Genomic DNA, 21388 nt, shown 5'->3' on the forward strand with positions numbered 1-21388 from the left:
CTCAACAGATTTTCATTAAAAAAAATTATTCTGTTTGATATAAACCTACCGTAGTTCATGAATTTACTATGTGTAATCATCAAGTCTTAACTTTTAAAAGAAAGTATCACTTGAATTTATTTTGTAAAGTTTTTAAACATCTATGTGGGAGTTTGCATTAGCAGTATTAAATAACCTGAGAATCAGAAAAAAAAAGATGCAAACATATTACATATATATATATATACACATACATATATATATATATACCACTTAGCAAACATATATATATATATAGGGTTTTTTTCCTAAAATTATTTCGACGTCCCCTGTGCTTCTTTAGGATGTAGTTGTAACTCTCAGTGAGAACACATGGACACAGTGGGGGAACATCACACACCGGGACGTGTCAGGGGGTGGGGGGCAAGGGGACAGATAGCATTAGGAAAAATACCTAATGTAGATGTTGGGTTGATAGCTGCAGCAAACCACCGTAGCGCATGTATACCTATGTAGCAAACCTGGACGTTCTGCACATGTATCCAAGAACTTAAAGTATAATTTTAAAAAAGATGACAAAAAACAAACAAGTCTGCTGAATTTGATAAGGATTGAATCTGCAGTTCAGTTTAAGGGGTATTGCTATTTTAACAATATAGTCTTTATGGAATGTCACTCTATTGAAGACTTCTTTAATTTTTTAACAATGTTTGTTGTTTTCAGAGTATACAGTTTGCATTTGTTTTGTTACATTTATTCCTAAGGATTTTGTTCTTTTTCATGATATTGCAAATTAAATTTTCTTTTCATTTCATTTTTGTTTTGCTCATTGCTGCTGTAGAGAAATACAATTGACTTTGTATATTGATCTAGCTTCCTGTCACCGTGTTGAAATTGTTTACCATTCTAATAGTTTGTAGTAGATTCCTTAGGATATTCTTGCATACGTTTATGTCACCTACAAATACAGATTGTCTTACTTCCTTTCAAATTGGGCTGATTTTTACTTCTTTTTCTTGCCTAATTGCCCTAACTGAAATCTTCAGTACAATGTGGGATAAAAGTGGTGAGGGCAAACATCCATGTCATGTTCTGGATCTTAGAGAGAGCTTTTATCATTAACTATTATGTTAGCTGTGAGTTTTCCATAGATGCTCTTTGTCAGCTTTGAGGAAGTTTCCTTCTGTTCCCAGTTTGTTGAGTGTTTTTATAATGAAAGAGTGCTAGATTTTGTCAAACACATTTTGCTTCTATTGAGATGATCATTTGATTTTTGTTTTCATTCTTTTGACATGGCATGTTACATTAACTGATTTTCAAATGTAAAACAATCTTGCATTCCTAGCCTACATCTTAATAGGTCATGATGTACAATTCTTCTTATACGTTGTTGAATTCAGTTTGCTAATATTTTGTTGAGGATTTTTGTGTCTATACTCATAAGCAATATCGGTATGTAGTTTTCTTTCCTTGTGATTGCCTGGTTTTGGTATCTCGATAGCAATATACTCACAGGATGTGTAGGGAAGTGTTCCCTCCTCTTCTAATTTTTGGAAGAGTTTTAGAAATTTGTTATAAATTACTAAGTGTTGGGAAAAACTAACCACTGAATTCTACTGTTTCTGGCCTTTTCTTTGTATGAAATTGAACAATGGTTTACTTACATCTCCTTACTCTCTATCGGTCCATTCAGATTTTACATTTTTTTCTTGAGTTAGTTTCAATAGTTTGTGTTTTTCTATGAACTTACCCATTTCACATGTTATCTATTTTGTTGTCACATAGTTGTAGACAGTATTTCCTTATGCTTCTCTTGTTTTTGCAATGTTGGTAGTAATGGCAACTCTTTCATTTTTATTTTAGTAAATTGAGTCTTTTTCCTTTTTGATACGTGTAGCTCAAGTTTCATCAATTTTATATGTCTTTTAAAAGAACCAAGTTTTGGGCTATCTGATTTTCTCTATTGTTTTTCTCTTTTCCATCATATTAATTTCTGACCTAATTGTCATGATTCCATTCTTCTGCCTAATTTATGCTTATTATTAAGTGACAAATAAAAATTATAAGTATTTATGGTGTACAACATATCTTAAATTATGTATACATTGTGAAGTGGCTAAATCAAGCTAATTCACATGTGCATTACCTTGGATATTTATTTTTGCAGCGAAAACACTTAAAATCTACTCTAAGCAAACTTCAAGTAAAAAATATCTAATTAATGCGTTGTTATAAGTAAAGTCACCATGTCAGACAATAATCTTGAACTTATTCCTCTTGTCTAACTAAAATTTTTTATCCTTTTACCAATATCATCTTTATCTCCCATTTTCCCAACAGGGCTCCTATCTACACTCTGCTTGTGTGAATCTATCAGTTTTAGATTCCACATATAGATCATGGAGTTTTTATCCTTCTGTGCTTGGCTTATTTCACATATAGATTCCACTTATAAGATCATGGAGTTTTTGTCTTTCTGTTCTTGGCTTACTTCACGTAACACATTATCCTCTAGGTTCATCCATATTGTCCCAAATGACAGGATATCCTTTTTTAAGGCTAAACAGTATTCCATTCTGTACATACACCAGTTTCTTTATCCATTCATTTGTCAATGGACATTTAGACTGAGTCCATACCTTAGGGGTTTGTTGTGAATAATGTAAATAATATGGGAGATATCTCTTGACATATTGATTACATTTTCTTTGGATATTTACCTAGAAGTCAAATTGTTGGATCATACAGTAATATTTTGAGGAACCTCTGTATTGTTTTTTATAACAGTGGTACTGATTTGCATTCCCACCAACAGTGTACAATGATTCCCTTTTCTTTACACTCTGCCCAATGCTGCCCATCTTTCCTTTTTTTGATACTAGCTCACTCTACAGGTGTGATGTGATATTGTGGTCTTTAATTTGCATTTCCCTGACGATTAGTGATGTTGAGAATTTTTAAAAATATATCTAATGGCCATTTGTATGTCTTTTTTGAAAATAACAATTTAGGTCTTTTTGTCCATTGTTTAATTGGGTTATTTGTTTTCTTGTTATTGAGTTGAGTTCCTTATATATTTTGTATATTAACTTTTTATCAGATGTGTGGATAACAAATATTTTCTCCCATTTTATAGGTTGTCTCTTCACTCTGTAGTTTCCTTTGCTGTGCATAAGCTTTTTAATTTGTTGTAATAGCATTTGTCCATTTTTGGCTTTGTTACCTGTGCTTTTGGGGTTAAAGCCAAGAAATCATTGCCCACACCAGTGACATGGAATTTTCCCCCTATGTTTTCTTCTGGCAGTTTTATAGTTTCAGGCTTTACATGTAAGTCTTTTATCCATTTTGAGTTGATTTTTGTATATAGTGTGAAATAAGGATCTAATTTTATTCTTCCATGTCTGTATATCTAGTTGTTCTAACACCATTTATCAAAGAGATAGTTCTCTCCACATTGTGTTTTCTTTGCACCTTTGTCAAACACCAATTGACTGTAAATGTGTGGATTTATTTCTGGGCTCTGTTTTGTTCCATTAGTCTATTTGTCTGTTTTTATACTAGTATCAACTTGTTTTGATTACTGTAAGTTTACAGTAGATTTTGAAATCAGGAAATGTGATGCCTCCAGCTATATTCTTTTTGCTCAAGATTACTTTGGCTATTCAGTCTCTTAGTTTATTTTATAAATCAAGATATGGTTTATTTTGGTGAACATTCCATGTGTACTTGCAAAAATTGTGAATTCTACTACTTTTGGTTATAGGACATTAGGACAAGTTGATTCTAGTGTTGTTCAGATCTATCCTTATTAACTTTTTAGCAAATTTATTTAGCTCAAATTAATTTTTTAGCTAATTTTTTTATTAATTATTAAGAGCAAAGTATTGAAATACCAAATATAATTGTGGATTTGTCAATTTCCCCTTGCAATTCTGTCAATTTTTACTTCTGGTATTGTTATGTCTTTATCAGTGGGCGATTTGCCAAGAAGTACCATCTTTCTCCCAGATAATATTTCTTCTTCTGAAGTCCACTTTTGTTTATATTGTCATTCCAACTTTCTTTTGACTAGTGTTTGCACAACATATTATCTTTTCTTTTTATTTACAGTGAGTTACTGGCAGAAAGCATATATTTGGGTCTCTAGGAAGAATTGAATAACTATTTAATGCCTTGTGACTATATAAGATTTCTATTTTTTTCTTGAGTAGGTTTTGATAATTTATATTTTGCTAGGAATTTGTCTCTTTCCTCTAAACTTTCAATCTTATTGGCATAAATTGTTAACACTGTCCCTTAATCTTTTTAATCTTTATGGTGTTTCTCAATATGTTCCCCCTTTTATTTCATAAAATTATTTCTATATACTTTTCTTTTTGTCTTGATGAATCTGCTAAATGTTTGACTATTTTATTACAAAACTACAATAATCAAAATAGTGTGGTACTGGCACAAAGATAAACATTTAGAACAATAGAATAGAATTGAGACTGCAGAAATAAACTCATACATATATTCAATTGAATTTCTACAATGGTGTCAGGATCATACAATCAGAAAATAATATTTTTCAAAAAATCACTTTGGGACAATTGCATAGATACATGTAAAATAATGAAGCTGGACTTCTCACACTATATTGAAAATTAAGTCCAATTGATTACAGACCTAAATACAGGAGCTAAAACTAAAAATTATAGAAGAAAAAATAAGAGTAACTCTTCATGACCTTTAATTTGACAATGAATTCTCAGTAATGATACCAAAACAAAAGCAATATAATAAAAAATAAAGTAAAATGACAAAAGACAACCCACAAACTGGGAAAAGACATGTGCAAATTACATATCTAAAGGATCTGTTATCCAGAATATAATTCTTATAACCTAACAACAAAAAGACAATAACTCATTTAGAAACTGCAAAAGACTTGAATAGACATTTCTTCAGAGAAAATATACTAATGGCCAATAAGCACATGAAAAGATGCTAATATCATTAAGCATTTAGTGAAATGCAAATTAAAATCACAATGAGATACCACTTTACAAATGGCTATAATCAAAAAGAAAAACAGAAAATAAGTGTTGTGAGGATGTGGAGAAATGTATAACTTCATACATTGCTGATAGGAATATACAATGGCACAGCCACAATGGAGAACAGTTGAGAAGTTCCTCAAAAAGTTGAACAGGATTACAATATGACTCAGCAATTCTACTCCTAGGTATATATTTTTACATAGAAAAATAAAAACTGTGTCCACTGAAACCTTGTATACAAATGTTCACACCAATATTCTTCATAATAGACACAAAAAAGTAGAAACAACCAATCAATGGATAAATGGATAAACAAAATGTGGTATACTCATATAACAAAATATTTTTCTCCACGAAAATGAATGAAGGCTGGGCATGGTGGCTCACGCCTGTAATTCCAGTACTTTGGGAGGCTGAGGCACGTGGATCACCTGAGGTCAGGAGTTCGAGACCAGCCTGGCCAACATGGTAAAACTCTGTCTCTACTAAAAATACAAAAAAATTAGCTGGGTCTGGTGGCAGACACTCATAATTCTGGCTACTTGGGAGGCCAAGGCTGGAGAATCGCTTGAATCCGGGAGGCAGTGGTTGTAGTGAGCTGAGACCGCACCATTGCACTCCAGCCTGGGCAACAAGAATGAAACTCCATCTCAAAAAAAAAAAAAAAAAAAGAATGAAGTATTGATACATGCTATATGGATTACCCTACAAAACATCCTAAGTTAAAGAAACCCATGATAAAAAGGCATCTATTGTATTATTCTATTTACATGAATTACCCAGAACAGGGGAATTCATAGAGAGAACATAAATCAGTGGCCGACAGGGATGGGGGAAAATAGGGGTTACTGCTTAATGGATGCAGGATTTTTGGGGGTGATGGCAATGTTCTGGAACTAGGTAGTGGTAACGCCTGCACAACATTATGAATTTTCAGTGGTAGGACAGCCATAGAGGCCATGGATCATGGCAATCTTTTCACATCAGTCAGCCAAGGCACCATCATCCTGTTCTTAATGCCCTCAGCAGGTCCAGGGGCTATGTGGTTCCCAATCCACGTGCAGGTGACAGTGTTGCAGGCATAGGGCCAGGGGCCGAGGGCCAAAAGCCTGAGGGTACAAGCAACATGTAACCAGTGATTCAGGCAGGCAAGAAGTATGCACCTCAGTGTCAGAGCGCAGCCTGGGCACACCTGTGTGGCTGGAGGAGGCCACCTTTGAACTGCTGCTGCTACTGTTCCTGGGCCTTGCCAAGGTGGACCTGCAGGAGCTGCACCCAGACTAGGGCAGCAGGAAGATGCAGTGGTATACCTTGAAATCCAAACCAGGAAAGAAGGATAAAGAGGAGAAATTGAGGTTGACATTCAGTTTTTGAGAAACAACATGACTGCCAGCATGTTTGACCTTTTCATCAAAGACAAGCCTCGAAATCCATTTGGAAATCTTAAAGACAAGATCAAGGGAAAGAATATGGATAGCACACCAGATGCTGCCTCTGCCATAGTCTCCAGCACTGCACCTTCAGTCGACAGTGATGATTAGTCTTCATCCAGAGATAAGAATGATCAAGACCTTGTTTTCCAAGTCTAATTTGCAGAAAACAGTTTTCCTGGTCCATGTCTGCCCTGCCAACTTCGAAGCCAAAGTGCTGCTTCAATTGGGAGACTTTCAGTCCCAGTGGGACAGTGACAACAATGAAAGGGACTCCTCTTCAGCTTTGGATGTCATGTCTCACAAGACAATAGCAAGTACATATCTTAAGCAGCTAAATGAAATCAACAGTCAGGACTTGAGGGAAGCATCAGATTAAATACCTGTGAACAGTTGGAGGTCAACTTTCTGAAATGTCAATCCTTTTCCCAACTGTTTCACATACTCTCATTCCTTGGACTTTGGCAGATGTCCTGCCCTCCTCTTTCATTCATTCCAGTGTGTTAACCTCATCAAAGCAGCAAAGCAGAAAAGAAAGCAAGTGAATCGGCAACCAACAGAATGGGAAAAAATTTTTGCAGTCTACCCATCTGACAAGGGACTGATATCCAGAATTTACAAAGAACTAAAGCAGATCTACAAGAAAAAAACAAACAAGCCCATTCAAAAATGGGCGAAGGATATGAACAGATACTTTACAAAAGAAGACATACAGGAGGCCAACAAACATATGAAAAAATGCTCATCATCACTGGTCATCAGAGAAATGCAAATCAAAACCACATTGAGATACCATCTCACACCAGTTAGAATGGCGATCATTAAAAAATCGGGAAACAACAGATGCTGGAGAGGATGTGGAGAAATAGGAACACTTTTACACTGTTGGTGGGAATGTAAATTAATTCAACCATTGTGGAAGACAGTGTGGCGATTCCTCAAGGACCTAAAAATAGAAATCCCATTTGACCCAGCAATCTCATTACTGGGTATATATCCAAAGGATTACAAATCATTCTACTACAAGGACACGTGCACACGAATGTTCATTGCAGCACTGTTTACAATAGCAAAGACCTGGAACCAACCCAAATGCCCAACGATGATAGACTGGATAGGGAAAATGTGGTACATATACACCATGGAATATTATGCAGCCATCGAAAACGATGAGTTCACGTCCTTTGTAGGGACATGGATGAACCTGGAAACCATCATTCTCAGCAAACTGACACAAGAGCAGAAAATCAAACACCGTATATTCTCGCTCATAGGCGGGTGTTGAACAATGAGAACACATGGACACAGGGAGGGGAGCACTACACACTGGGATCCGTTGGGGGGAAATGGGGGAGGAGCGGGGGGTGGGGAGGTGGGAAGAGATAGCATGGGGAGAAATGACAGATACAGGTGAGGGGACGGAAGGCAGCAAAGCACACTGCCATGTGTGTACCTATGCAACAATCTTGCATGTTCATCACATGTACCCCAAAACCTAAAATGCAATAAAAAAAAAAAAAAAAGAAAAGAAAGCAAGTCTGCCCTTTGCCATACTGAACAGCTATGGACCCTGAGGGGCAGTGCACATGCCTATATGAATGAAATACAAGTGTGTGCTTTCCAGCTTTGTTAAGAGTGAGAACTCAAAGGGGCAGAGAGGAAGGAAGGTCCATCATACTCAGCCACATAGTGTAGGGAGGCAATTTAATATTAAGTGATGCACCATCCTCCCTCCTTAGGTCCCTTCTCCCAATCAACCTTTTTCTTTTTTCTAGAACTAGTAATTATCCCTTAAGAACAATTAGTTATCCCTTAATTGCCTTAGGTGGAGAACTTAACTCCTAGAAGCCACACAAACCTCAACTCTGGTTTCTCTATATCTGTGTGAGCTACTTAACTGACTCTTCCTCCCTCCAACTGAAGGACCACTCTTTGTTTTTTGGATCATAGAATTATTACTTCCTGCTTTGCTACTTTGGGAATTTTTCAGTGTGTGTGTGTGTGTGTGTGTGTGTGTGTGTGTGTGTGTGTGTGTGTTTTCTTTTTAGAGATAGGATCTCCCTCTGTCACCCAGGCTGGAGAGCAGTGGTGCAATCATGGCTCACTACAGCATCAACCTCTCAGCCTCAAGCAATTTAACCACCTCAGCCTCCCCAGTCGCTGGCGTCTTGCTATTTTAGCCTGGCTGGTCTTGAACTCCTGAGCTCAAGCAATCCTTTTGTCTCAGCCTCCCAAAGTGCTGGGATTATGGGTGTGAGTCACCACATCTGGCCAGGTTTTAAGAAGTAACCTGGGCACAGTGCAGTGGCTTATGCCTGTAGACCCAGCACTTTGGGAGGCCTAAGTGGGTGGATCTCTTGAGCCCAGGAGTTAAGAGACCAGTTTGGGGAACATGGCAAAACCCTGTCTCTACAAAAAATAAAAAATTAGTCAGGCATGGTAGTGCATGCCTGTAGTCCCAACTACTCAGGAGGCTGAGGCAGGAGGATCACTTGAGCCAAGGAGGTCATGGCTGCAGTGAGCCATGATCACACCACTGGACTCCACTCCCATCCAGCTTGGGTGACAAAGGAAAAGGAAAGGAAGAAAGGGAAGGAACCTATGACCTGACAGGTTTTGTTTGATTTTGTTTTTGTTGTTGTTGTTGTTGAGATAGAGTATCACTCTATTGCCCAGATGAGAGTGCAGTGGTGCGATCTTGGCTCACTGCAACCTCCACCACCCGAGTTCAAGTGATTCTCCTGCCTCAGCCTCCCAAACAGCTGGGATTACTGGCATGCGCCACCACACCTGGCTAATTTTCATAATTTTTTGTGAAGATGGGGTTTCACTATGTTGGCCAGGTTCCCCAGGTTTTGTTTTTAAGAAGTAACCTGAAATTTCCTACAACACTGAATAAAGTGGTACCACCGCCCCACCTCCCCCCCAAAAACCCCCCTGAATTTTCTATGGGAATGAATACACCTTAATAAAGAAAACCAATCAATGCAATAGGCTAAAATGACAAAGAAAAACACATGATTATCTTAATGGATACAGAAAAACTATTTAATAAAATTGAATTATCAACTCATGATCTTAAAACAATTCTTAGAAATCTAGTAACTGTAGGAAATTTTCTTAAACTGTTAAAGAATATCTACCAAAAAACCTATAGCTAATATCATACTTAATGAAATACAGAACACTCCCCCCAGGCCCCACTAAGATCAGAGACGGCAAACATGTGTGCTCCAAACACTCCCCTTAGCTTCTTACTGCCAGTCTTAGTCAATGCAGTATTTCAAGAAGACATAAAAAGCAAGCAGATTGGAAAGGAAGAAATTAAACTATCAGCATTCACATGTAAATAGTAAACTATACAGATACCATTTGTGTGTAGAAAATGCCAAGAAATATACATAAAAGTTCCTATAATTAACGAGTTCAGCAAAATTGCAGGATACAAGATCAACATACCAAAAGTGACTTTCAGATGCATATATACCTATTTGTTGTTCAATCACATCAGTGTGTTCTCTCTATAAAAGATGAACCTATTAATATTCCCACTCTGCCCTTCCTACTCACTTCCTTTTCTGTCCCCGTATACTGTCTACTACATTTTTACCTTTATATTATCAAGGTAAAAATTGTGATCTTTACCTTTATATTTACATTGTCCCAACTGTCAACATTTTTATTGTGTTGTCTAGATGTGTTTTATTAAATTGAAAAAAAAAGAAATGCCATTACATTTTTAAAAAGTAATTTTATTTCTGTATACTAGTAACAAATGTTTGAAAATTAAAAAACCACTGCCATTTACAACAGCAGAAAATGTATAAAACATTAGGTATAAATATAACATATGCCCAGGATCTGTATACTGAAAGTGAAAAAAAAAAAAGACCAAAATAAATATATAGCTATACCATATTTGTGGCCTAAAGACAAAATATTGTGAGGATGGAAATTTTCTTCAAATTCATCAATAGATCTAACTCAATCTCAATAGATACCCTAGCAGCAGAGTTTTTTTATAGACAGTAACAATTCTATAATTTATATGGTAAAGCAAAGTAGTACTCAACATGATTTTTGAGATGGATGAAGTTGTACATACTATCTAATTTTAAGATTTCCCGTAAAGTAATTAGCAAAGTGTGGTACTTGTGAATTGATAGCAATGAAACAGAATAGGCAACCCAGAATTAGAGTCAAACAAATATAATTAGTTGATTTTTCACAAAAGTCCAAAAGCAATGTAATAAAAAAGAAACAATCTTTTAACTGATACTAGAACAATTAGATAGCCATATTTTAATAATTAAACCCTGACCCACAGCTAAACTTTATACAAACCTTTATTTAAAAAGGATCATACATATAAATGTAAAACTTAAAATTATAAAATTCCTGGATGAAAATATGAGATAATCTCCACGACATTGGGTTAGACAAGAGTTCTTACATTGTACATCAAAAGCACATCAAAAGTAAAAAAATTGATAAAGTGAATCATATCAAAATTAAAACTTTTGCTCTAAAAAAGGCAGTGTTCAAAGAATGAAAAGACAAACCACAGACTAGGGAAACCTATTTATAAATAATATATCTGACAAAGGACTTGTATCAATATATTTTTTTTAAAAACTAAAAACAGTAAGAAAAGGAACAATCCAATAAAAAGTGAAGCAAAAGATCTGAACAGACACTTTGCAAAAATATATTATCTTTAACTGTAAGATCCTCATAAGGTTTGAAATGATATACTGATTTGATCATTATACAATGTATACATGTACTAAAACATCACATTGTATCCCATAAACATGTACAATTGTGTGTCAATTATAAACAGAAAAAGATAATACCATGTATCATTAGGGAATTACAAATTCTAACAATGATTAAAAGTTCAATGAACGTATATATATATAAAATTTGGTATTTTATACATATATATATACATATATAATTTGGTATAATACCGAATTACCAAATACTAGTAAAGATATGAAGCTACTGAAACTCTCACATATTTGTGATTGGAATGCAAAATGATAGGGAAACTTTAGATAACAGTCTGGCACTCATTCCCATTCCAAAGCATTTACTCTATAAAAATGAGCATTTACGTCATACAAAACTTGTACCTGAAAGTTCATAGCAAATTTGTTCATATTCACCAAAACTAGAAACATCTTACAAGTTCATCAGTTAGTGAATGGATAATAAAACTGTGGTACATCTACACAATGAAGTACTAAAAGTGATAAAAAGGAATGAAATAATTATCCACAAAACATGGGAGAATTTTGACTGCATTTTACTAAGTGAAAGAAGGAGGACAAAAAGGGTTACAAATTGCATGATTCCATTTATATGACCTTTTGAAAAAGGCAAAACCATAGGGATGAAGAACAAATTGATGGGGCAAGGGGTTGAATACAAAAAGAGCCACCAAGAGAAATTATTAAAGTGACAGAACTTCTCTGTATGCTACTAAGGTAGATACATGACTGTGCATTTGACAAAACCCATAGAACCATTCACTAAAGACTGAATTTTACTGTGTGTAAATTAGAAATAAAAATTTTAAAGCAATAAAGGTATTTTTTACCTATTAAATTAGCAAAGATTTACAAAAATAGAAAGGTCATGTTTTGATGAACGTATGGAGGAATATTCACATTTACACACCACTGGTGGGAATGTAATTTGCACAACTGTATTGAGGAAAATTCAACACCACTGTCAGATGCTCTAATAAATGCTCTCATCATCAAAACCAAATAATTTTAATCCTGGAACTTTACTCTAAAAAAAAATTATAGATGTGCATAAAGGTTAATGTACAATGATGTTCTTCATTACATTTTATAAGTAAACTTGATAATCAAAATGTCCAATAACATATCATCTAAATAAACTGTTAAATACATATGATACTATGTAGCACTTAATACTGTATTTTTCAAAGAATGATAACATGGAACTATGCTTGTGAATTTTCAAATGAAAAAATTAGATAATAAAACAATATATACAATATGATGTCCATTTTGTTATAAAACTGTGTTATATACACATAATTTTTAAAAAGACTGAAAGGACATACACCCAAATGTTACAAACTATTGTTTTCTGGCTTATGAAATTGTACATATTATTTACTTTCTAATTCATACTTTCCACCTTATTTTTTAACAACAATCACCTGTTACGTTTATCATGAAGGAAAGCATTTTTCTAATTTAAAAAAAAAAAAACAAGCCCAGCCCAATCTAGCTAAGCCCATGATCTTTTCAGTTGCTATCTTCTCTCAAAATGTCACACTGTTGTCCACTGGGTGCTTATTGTCCTCTTGCTCCTTTAGGTACTGCACTCACTGGTGATAAACACTTGCCAAAGTGAGAGTGCAGGTGGCCGCATCCCTCCAAGTGCATTAAATCTTTCAGTTAAACTGGCTTAGTAAGCCACAGGCTGATACTGGGATCAATCTCCATGACCCATATAGGGAACCAATGTTTTTAAAAGCTATAATGCCCACCTTATGTAATTGGGAGTTTCCCCTCTTGCAATCCTTCTCCAAAGTAGCTCTTTTAATTTTAGATATTCTATCATGCCCTGGGGAATGACAAGTAGTAGGTCCAAGAATAGACTTTTCATTGTACTATTTCCTTATGCCAGATGTGGTGTTTAGGTATGCCTGAAGCCATTCTGTCCACTGTCCCTGTCTCATCTCACCTATCCACTTTTTAAAACTAGTTATTTAATACTACTTGTACTATCTCCTGTGTACTTGGTCCCTTTAAGGGAGGTCACAGACCCCTTGTTACAGAATCAGAGAATTCCTCTAAGTTGCAAATCTTGTTTTGGGGTGTTTCTAAATTGGATAAAGAGAAACTTCCTCAAGGGCAGCTTGACATGAGAATAGTGGCTGGCAATGACTCTCACAGGTAGCAGCAGAGGTATTACAGTGCAACAACTTCTCTCCAATCCACATTAAAAAGTTATGGATTTATGAAGTAAGTCTCACTGCTTGCTTCAAAGGATTACTCCAAATATATTGAAGTAACAGATTTTATGGCATCTCTCACTTTTCTCTTTTCCTTCCCTCCCTCCATTCATAAGGGCAGTAAGTTCACTCTTGACTTCACTTACAAGTATCAGAGATCTTAGGTTTGCCTCATTCATGTAAGCTTCTCAGTCCAATATCCACTAAATTAGATCAAGCATTTGTAACTCCATTTTGGAATTTCATAGCCACCTCCTCTTTCCTATTTTGCAAAATATTTATTTCAGTAAGTTTTAGGGGACAAGTGGCTTTTGGTTACATGGATGAATTGTACAGTGGTGAAGTCTGAGATTTTACTGTACCCATGGTACTGGTATAAAAGTAGACACATAGACCAATGGAACAGAATAGAGAACCCAGAAATACAGCCAAATACCTACAACCAACTGATCATTGACAAAGCACACAAAAAAGTAAACTGGGGAAAGGACACCCTAATTAATGGTGCTAGGAAAACTAGATATCCCACATGTAGAAGAATGAAACTGAATCCATCTCTCTTACCTTATACAAAAATCAACTCAAGATAGAACAATGGCTTAAATCTAAGACCCGAAACCATGAAATTTCTAAAGTATAACCAGAAAAAACTTTTCTGGACATTGGCTTAGGCAAATAATTCATGACTAAGACCCCAAAAGCAAATGCATCTGCCTCTCTTTTTATATCCAAGGGCAACATGAATGTAATTTGCAACACTCTCTAAGGTTTCATTTACTCATTCACAATAAAACTCCTTCCAGATGCGGGCTTATTAGAGACAAATGGCTGAGGATGAGAGAAAGCAAAAGAGACCTACTGAAACTCGTCAAGGTGGGGAAAGAAATGGAAGGCCAGTGAGAGCAAGAAATTCACTAGAATGACTCTAGAAAAAAAAAATGAGGCAAGAGTCAGGATAAGGTAACAGATGTGACCAAAGGTGTCCTTCCTGGGGATTCATTAGGAATGTATTTGAGTCAGGCACAGTGGCTCATGCTTGTAATCCCAGCACTTTGGGAGGCCAAGGTGGGCAGATCACTTGAGGTCAGGAGTTGGAGACCAGCCTGGCCAACATGGTGAAACCCCATTTCTACTAAAAATACAAAAATTAGCCAGGTGTGGTGACACATGTCTGTAGTCCCAGCAACTCAGGAGGCTGAGGCAGGAGAATTGTTTGAACTCAGGAGGCAGAGGTTGCAGTAAGCCGAGATGCCGAGATCACGCTACTGCACTCCAGCCTGGGCGACAGAGCAAGGCTCCACCTCCAAAAAAAAAAAGGAATGTATTTGAAATGCACAAGAATTTCCACTCCCCTTATACCCTATCTTGCCCATCCTCAAGAGAGACAAAAACTAACCAGGACTTCTGATATTGTTTTTGTTCATATCTACTATAGGTCCTAAAACAAGGACATATCTAATGACCAAATCAGAAGGGGGACCTGGGATGGGGAAAGCCCTCCTCTTGGTATTTCATAACAAGTTGAGACATCAAGCATAAATCCTGGGGCTGGAGTTTGCAAAGTTGCTGGTCTTGGCTACACCTCCAATGGCTGACATGAATGAAATCAGGTAAGAAGCGGGCATCAGAGTAATCAATTTGAGTATTTTTCAACTCCAGCAGTAACTATGACAAATTCAACCTCAACCTAAGCATTCATGCCTCTCTGAGTCTTAAGTGATGGGAAGAAAGTGCAAATGAAAGAAGAGGGTGACTCCCAATGGCATATACATGGGAAAGTGCTGGTGGAAGGAGAAAATTATAGCTTTCACTGATCTCATCAGTGATATGTCTTAGTCATAAGCAAATATGAGCACAAGGATTGGGTTACTTTCAAATCAGCTGACTACTTTCCTTCTATGAAGCTGGGTCATTTATTGCTGAAATCCAAACCTATCTCTGGTGGCCTATATTCCAGCAGTGGGGGTCCACAACATTACTGAAGACCTAACAAAGTACTCTCCATCTTTTAAGGATTTCTTTTCGTAAACATGGAGAGCTATATGGGAAATAACTGTTCACATACACATATCTGTGAGTATAATAACTTCTGAAAAGAGACAGGAGAAAAGAGAAATCTAAGCATGCATTTGAAAATAGCAACCTGTGGACTGGAGAGGATCTCAATAGAGTGATCCCTTTGTTGAATGATGCTTTGTGAAGCTGAGATGAAGAGAGGCTATAGTCATCCCCTGCTACTTCTTTCCTGTTCTTCTCCCTCACATGAAGTCTTCTACCAGCTTCTCCTGAGGAATAAATGTAAAGCAGCCCCTACAAAGGGGTTGGGTTGTCTGAGGGCCTGATCACTTTAACACAGTGGTTCTAAAACTTCTTTTGGAATATTGAGTCATTTGAAAAATATAAAAGACATGGATTGTCTCCCCAGTAAAATGTACTCAGAAGAAAAATGTCTGCATGCCATGTCAAAGGTTTTATAGACTCTCTTCTCCTAAGCTTTACCTTCCAAGTCCTTAAGGCCAACTCTCTGCCTCAATTTCCAGCCCTCTTCCCTAACAGCCCAGGGAAATTCTACAATATGGACCACTAAACTAGATGTATTCTGACCCTAGAATGACTTTTACAAAGTGGTTGTTACTCACCTATTGATGTGAGCTTTCTTTTGTCTACCCTTTATCCTAAAAAGCTGAATTAATTAATAGCATTGTGTCTTGTTCTGATTAATCAACATGTGTGTACTATGACAAGGCTTTTTGTTTGTTTGTTTTTTTAAGAGCAGCACTAGCTCCCTCAACTCAGAGGCTCTGAAGCCAAAGTACACTATGGAACATGGCCAACAAACACTTGTAACATATAACAAACTTAGGTCAAGATCAAGGAAAAATTTAGATCCTAAATAAATCTCCTTATGCTACTTCAAGCTGACCAGCCTGAGCTCTTTTGAAAAATTGAGATGGCCACAAGATTCCAGCAGTGCTAAGGGCCTACGGCTCCCCTAGCTGTCCTCACCAGGAATTGTTGCTCATTCTCCCACTCCTGAAGAGTGACAGATCCAAAAGAGGTGAACAGATAGAATATAGCAAGATGTCAGGCATAGAGCAAATACTCAATAAAAGAAGGAAAATCACTACTCTTCTAAGGCTCATCTACTATCCCACTACAGTCTTTCTTCTCTAGTATTTGCACGGTTGTCATTTGCCAACCTCCAAGTCATTCCTCAAAGTCACTGAAGACTTTTGTACCTGGCCCAGGGTTCAGTCTAAGCCCAGCTTCTACTACAATCCTGAGTTACTATATTAGTCATGTAAATGATCATCTGACATCTTAGCTTCACAGGTATGTTAATCACTCTAGTCTTGAAGTCTAACATTCCAAAGTCTACTGTGATTACAGGTCCTATCACTCCAGTTTTCCAATTATGCAGTCCTCACCTTGTTAACATTAAAGCCTCTTTTTGGCCCAGACTGAGGCCACTCCTGACCTTACTTCCTTCCATGTCCAATTTTGATTTTTTTTTTTGAAACAGACTCGCTCTGTCACCCATTCACCCAGGCTGGAATGCAATAGGCAGGATCTCAGCTCACTGCAACCTCCACCTCCTGGGTTCAAGCAATTGTCCTGCCTCAGCCTCCCGAGTAGCTGGGATTACAGGTGTGTGCCACTACACCCAGCTAATTTTTGCATTTTTAGTAGAGACAGGGTTTCACCATATTGGTTGGGTTGGTCTTGAATCGTGACCTCAAGTGATCCACCCACCTCAGCCTCCCAAAGTCCTGGGATTACAGGCGTGAGCCACCGCGCCTGGCCTTAGTTTAGATTCTTAAATCCATTTTTGTATAACTCCTCTCTTGCTAGCTGTCCACTCCTCAATCAATCAAGGCAACAAAACACTGCTTGTGACAATGCCCCAAAACCATTTCATATTTTCCTGAGTTTCTCACCCAGTTTCAAACTCATTTCTTACTTTGATATATCATAAACCCTCCTGTTAATGGTCTCACTCCAGTGTTTTGTCTTGAACATTCCTTAGAGACTCTAGTTCATATTCAGCCCTCTAGTCTTTCTGTTCTAGAAGCTTTTGTCTCCATATTCCTGTTCCTGGTCAGCATCCTCCCCATCACCCACCTCTACAATTACAAATCTTCACTACCCTTGTCAAATCCTCTTCCTTATCCCTATCCCTATCTCTGTGCTCCAGCAAAGAGGTAGTTCCAGTTACCTAAGGCTAACCCTCCAACTGTATGTGTTCTAGAGCCATAAATTTTACCCTTCCAGCTTCACCTGCCTCATCTTTCAAGATCTTATTCCATTTATTATTATCTATCTCTTTCTCACATCTACAATTACTCCCTTCTCTTCCTTCTGCCCATGGTCTGCAAACACACTCAATTTTTTTCTCATGTTAAATGATTCACTGCAAGGCCCTGAAGAAGTGTTTTTAACTTGTGTTCTGGTTGTCATATCTACAACCAGAAAAGCTTCTCACTAAATAATGATTAAGTACACTAAATAATATAAAGAAAATATGAACCTGGTGAAAGGTTAACAGGAAAGTGGAGGCCTACCTGTCAGTGCAGGTAAGGGGATAGCTGGGGTAAAGTTGAAAGGGGAAAACTTTAAATATCGGCCACAGGAGCAAACCTCAGACTGTGAGGATGAGGTTTCTGTTCAGACAATGAGCACTCTGGTCCAACCCAAGGAGCAACTAGCAGCAATTACAGTAGCAGCAGCAGCCATGCAACATCAGGAAGTAGCCAAGACTAAACTGCAGGCATAGAAATGAAGTATTTCATAGAAAACACAATAGCAAATAAGACATGAGGCACTTGTGCTGCTAATCCCCATTCTTTTACCCTCAGCAGGTATCACTAAATAGTTATATCTCTCTTACACTGAGATAAGACCTGGCTTCAGATTTTTTTTATAAAACATAATCAGGGCAGGCATTATCAATCAATTGGAGACGGCACTTGAGACGAAGTGTATTTGCTATCATTACACTACACAGAAAAGTTCTCAACAAAAGAATTAGACAGAAATAAGCATCAGGAGTAAGCATTCTGAAGAGAGCTTGGACGTTGTTGGCAACTGGCGGGGACAAGCTGAGCCCATGGAGATCACAGAGCAGGCGCCCAATTAATGTCTGTTGATGATTCATTTTTTCATTCAACAAACATTTAATGAGGCCTACAATGTGCACCGGATTAGGCACTGTGAATACAAAGATGAATAAGGCACTGTCCTTTCCCTTAAGGAATTTAAAGTCTGGTAGACGAGAGCCATAGACACGGACAATGATAATACAACCTGCTAAGTGCTAGGACACTTAGCAGGTTGTATTATATCCATCCGAGTAGGATTTCTTCAGAGGAGCACCACTCCAGGTTGCTGCTGGATCCATGAAGTCCTCCTAGGCACCAGGATTTGCTGTTGTTTTTGTCACGTGTTGGGTGTCCCAAGATCTAACAATAAGAGCTGTAATTAATGTATAGAGTGCCTATGAACAAACACTTTATAAAAATATCTTCAGTGGAAACTCTGAAAATTAATGGTTATATTAAAGGAAGAAACTGAGGTTCAATAAGTTTAAATCACACAGCCAGTAAGCAGTTGAATTAGGTTTCCAATCCAGTTTTGACAAAGTCTAATGCATTTTTTTTTTGTTTTCAGGATAACCTTTATTCAGGTGTAATACAAAAACTTTTCAACAGCTTTCTATTTAGAACTAAGAGCAAAGGCGATAGATTAGTGATTAGAGCATGGACTGATTTCATTTGGTGTCCCACTCTACCTGGCAGAGAAATAAAATGTGAAGTGACCTCACACTTGCATACCATTGAAAACTTTGAGTCGGTTACTGTTTTTCTCTCTCAACCCTAACATCATCACTGATCATTCCAAATTTAAGTACCTCTAGTCAAATCTCTTATTTTAATACTTGTCATAGTCAATATCATTGTCAGCAACAATAGTTGATAACAGCATTTAGCATATGCCAGGCCTGTTCTAAGCAATTTACATAATTAGTCCCTTTAAGTCCTTATATTTTATACCCCCATCATTCCTATTTTACATAAAAGAAAACAAAGTCCTAGGGAAACGAAGAATCATGCTCAAGACCACATTGGTAAGTGTAATAGCAGACCTGAGCCCAGGCTACCTAGTTCCAAGGCCGAAACTTTTCACTTTACATAGCTCTGCTGCACTGGTCAGGGCCTCCTTTCCTAACTCTTCCTCACTTGACTACCTTCCAGGATGGCAAGTTTACACAAAACCCCCTGAAAAACCCAGTACTGCTCACATAAAATTTCCTCACTATCCATTCTGGTCATAGAAAGACATTCTCTAAATCCTAAATATCAGTACTCAGAGCCTTAGTTGGAAAATTTTCCAAATAACACTGATTTTATATAGCTTTGAGAAAAGAGAAAATAAACACTGGATATGTTTAGGTTTTTAATTGTGGAATTTTTTTTTTTACTTGAGGTATAGCCATAAACATTTTCAGATCCGTAAATCAACTAAAGCAATTAAGCCAATAGTGGCCAATAATGACTAAGGCCACTACTTTCTCAATTGAGTCTTTGATATAAAAGTTTTCACTTTCCGTTAATTAAAAAAGAAAAAGAAAAAAGAAAAAAACACCCTTGGGAGATATATGACAGTGAGAGCTACTAATGAGAAGGACCAGCAACTTAGCAATACCATAAAATGTCTGCTGCAATTCAGGTGTCTCTCTGAGACTCGACACTTCGTATACAGCTATTCCCAGAAAAGAATCTTGCACAATCTATATAGTCAAGTCATGGTCCAAAAGGAGTTAATTGAAACATTCATTTAAAGAACATGACAGTACTTTTCATCAAGGTCGGGGTAGGAGTAGGGGGATGCATATTTGTCAAAGTCAGAATGCCTTGATTTTTCCCTCCCTTGCTACCCTAATTTTTCTATAAGTTCTATTATGTCTATACAGTCATGTGCTCCCTCACAATGTTTAGGTCAGTGATGAACCTCATATATGACAGTTGTCCCACAAAATCATAATATCACATTTTTACTGTACCTTTTCTATGTTTAGATATGTTTAGGTACACAAATACTTACCACTGTGTTATAATTACATATAGTATTCAGTACAGTCATATGCTGTATAGGTTTGTAGCCTAGGAGCAGTAGGCTATATTATATAGCCTAGGTGTTTACTGGCTATACATTTAGAGAGATTTGTGTTAATATACTCTATGACATTCACATGACAAAATCACCTAACAACACATTTCTCAAAACATGTCCCCATTGCTAAGCAATGCATGACTAAATTTTTATACTAAATTTTTATAACTTCCTAAGAGATGATCCCCTCTTCACCACTCACACTCCTTTCAGCCCTACATCATTTCTCATCTTAGTCACCATAGTATGCTTCTAACTCATCTCCCTGTCCAGATTTGAAAACATTTCTGAACACACTCCACATTACTGACAGTGATCATCTAAAAACACCCCTTTTTGGAAACACTAATAATGAAATCCAAATCCCATAGCATACCATACAAAGTCCTATTACTGGCCTACATTTCCAGCCTAATTTTGAGAACTATTTGTAGTTCCCCTAACTCATCATACTACTTCCAATGCCCACACTTTTGCTTAGAAAGTCTTTCCTTGTTTCTCACCTAGTCAAAAGGTGACTTTATTTCTTTAAAGACTCAACTCACATATCAGGGATTCTGAGCTCTGGCATTTCTAGGCTCCGTAAAATGATTTCTCTTTGAACTTCAGAGTACCTTGTACATACCTCAATTGTAGAGAATACCATACTGTTGTATTTATATGTGTACATAGAGGTCGATCTCTCTCACTAGACTGAGAACTCCTTGAGGACAGGTACTGTGTCTAATTAATCTCCGTATCCCCATTATCCAGCACAGCGCCTG

General features: G+C 36.9%; 1 long non-coding RNA gene across 3 annotated transcripts in view; it reads right to left on the reverse strand.

Moving 5' to 3' along the window:
- Positions 1-1933: 1933 nt before the first annotated feature.
- The window catches only part of LOC141582867 (uncharacterized), a 91886-nt gene continuing 72431 nt past the window's right edge, over positions 1934-21388 (reverse strand). The window contains exon 4 of one of the 3 annotated variants that reach the window (XR_012515775.1): positions 1934-5670. This is a non-coding gene — a long non-coding RNA (uncharacterized LOC141582867). Of the gene's footprint in view, positions 5671-8443; positions 18927-21388 lie in introns of those variants that run through there. The other 2 variants (XR_012515776.1, XR_012515774.1) reach the window with 2 other exon arrangements.

The sequence above is a fragment of the Saimiri boliviensis genome, chromosome X (genome assembly GCF_048565385.1).
Source record: "Saimiri boliviensis isolate mSaiBol1 chromosome X, mSaiBol1.pri, whole genome shotgun sequence".
In the NCBI taxonomy this organism is placed as follows: domain Eukaryota; kingdom Metazoa; phylum Chordata; class Mammalia; order Primates; family Cebidae; genus Saimiri; species Saimiri boliviensis.